Source organism: Egretta garzetta, unplaced genomic scaffold (assembly GCF_000687185.1).
Source record: "Egretta garzetta isolate BGI_Z169 unplaced genomic scaffold, ASM68718v1 scaffold38, whole genome shotgun sequence".
Taxonomy (NCBI): Eukaryota; Metazoa; Chordata; class Aves; order Pelecaniformes; family Ardeidae; genus Egretta; species Egretta garzetta.
In genome coordinates, this window is record NW_009260667.1 from 2,693,783 (window position 1) to 2,696,003 (window position 2,221).

The following is a 2,221-nucleotide window of genomic DNA, read 5'->3' on the forward strand; positions in this document are numbered from 1 at the left end:
GCCCCGTGGCGGTGAGGGACCCCCCCTGGTCCAAAGGCAGCTGCAGTCAGTGACCATGGGTGCCCGGGGCCGGAGTGTACCAGGAGCTGGGGGCGATCAAAGATCCTCAGCTCCCAGGGTCTCATGTGGGAATTTGGTAGCCAGCCCCTCCTGGCCAGGCTCAGGCAGAGCCTCCACCCCGGGACAGCTACACTGAGCCCTGCGGCCACCGCAGTCACCAGAACACATCCCACTGACTGGGTCCTCCTCCACGGCCTCCCCGGAGACAGTAATACCTGGTGTGCAAAAAACAAAAGGACTCGATGAACGCAAACCATAATCTTGACCTGTCTCAGGGTGCTGACTGAGCCCTGCTTTATTTACCTCTTCCCAAATCCGCCTTGCAATCCCGCCACTGAGGGAACCGCAGTAAATGCTCATCTGTTTGTCTGGGCGGCTAACTGCGCTGTTTCGTGTAGCCAAAGAATCCAGGAAAGCAGCCAAAGACGTAAATTAGGCCAACTTGTGGCAAGCCTAACTGATAATATGATAATAGCACACACTTACCTACCCCTCAGGAGAGCTGTGTAGGTTAGTTAATGTTTATACAACGCTTTGAAAAGGATGTTCAGGAGATGTAAGTGATATTGCATTAATCTTACAGTTATATTTGTTTACTTTTCTGGAGTAAACGTGTCCTGCATGGTTAATATAGATCATCTCAGGCACATTTTTACCAGGTCCCTGTAGGAAGCCAACTTGACTGGGCATTTCTTGTCCACTAGAAATTGTCCAAGACTGTTTACCCGGTGAAATCCAGAGACTGGGTTCAGAAGTGCTTTTTGATGGGTGCATAGCAAGCAGCGCTCCACATCTGTTCTGCATAATGGGTGTAGAAAACCTGTATAGACCTTTGGTGGTAGAAATGTTTTCTTTCCAGGCTGTTTCTTGAGGAGCAGGAGTGGGGAACGCTGTCGGGCTCTGAAGGCTTAGCCTCTGCTAGTGCACAATATAGCTTAACTGCAACTATGACACTGCAGACAAAAGCTGAATAAACCCCAAATAAAGGATTTATTGGATGCTAAACTGAAACGACCTTTGGACATAACAAAAATGCCAAGAAGAAGCCATAATAATTGGTGCACAAAGCCGACTACGTATGACTGGCCCGATGATAAAGATGACATTATGCACCTCAGATTGTTTGGCCTGCCCACATCCAAATCATCAGAGCTCTCTTTTTTTTCATGTTAAACACTTACGGTTCATCAAATACAGCCTTGACCTACTGTTACATTTATTAATAAAGAGGCGGAGAGCCCCTAATCAAACATTCCTGCACGAGGAGAGTCACGCTGCAGATGGTTTCACACCAAACCCCATGGTGATTTTTTTTTTTCTTTGACACTTTAGCTGTGAATTTTTAAATTGACGAGGCTTCCAGAGAAACCTGAACAAAAACCACAGAGCCTCAGCTGCAAGGCAGCTTGCCAGCATCGTTTCAACCAAGGACTTTTTAATTTTTTTTTACCCCCTTTACACACATCGGTGACAGCCTTCCCAAACTGAACCGGTGCTTTGATTCAACTCTGACCTCAGCAGCAGATTGGGACTGTGGGGAGATTTGGGGTAGGGATGGAGGGGTGCAAAAGGGTGGTGAAGATTTGAGGTCATCAGTGGAAGGAGCTATTCCTACCGGCTCTCCTGCCCCCAACACCCGATCTGCCGCACAGTGAGCTGGGACGCAGCCATGCTGTCCCCTATGGCCATCTCCTGGCCTCCCGCCGGCATGCCGCCTTGGCCACCTTGGTGTTGCCAGCAGCCCATCTTTCTTGTGCTTTTCTCCCCTTCCCCAGGACTGCCCAGACCCTCTTAGAGGCCTCGGGGCAGGGGTGGCAGGGCCCCAGCCACTGCCCCTGAAGTCTCAGCTCTGCTCAGGGTCCCTCAGGGTGGGAGGGCAAGGTGGAGGCACCCCTCCTCCCGTGCTGCCCACTCTGCTCTGCACCTCTCAGTAGGGACTTCCCCAAGCACTGAGGGTTTTTTGGTTTGTTTTGCTGGTTTAGACACACTGAGCTCTGAGCACTAAGCAGCAGTGCCGCACTCGCCCTCGGCCCCTCCTGGGGGTCTGGGCAGGGGCAGTGTCCCCAAAAAGTGTGCTGCGGGGCATGTCTGCTCCCGACGGGGTGGGGAGCACCTGCCTCGGGAGCTGGCTTCAGGCCCCTGCTCTCTGCCCTGGCGGGCT

The 2,221-nt window shown here is 52.0% G+C and overlaps 1 protein-coding gene across 1 annotated transcript in view; it reads left to right on the forward strand.

Moving 5' to 3' along the window:
* Positions 1-2,221, forward strand: part of NTN4 (netrin 4) — a 53,309-nt gene that overhangs the window by 3,047 nt on the left and 48,041 nt on the right.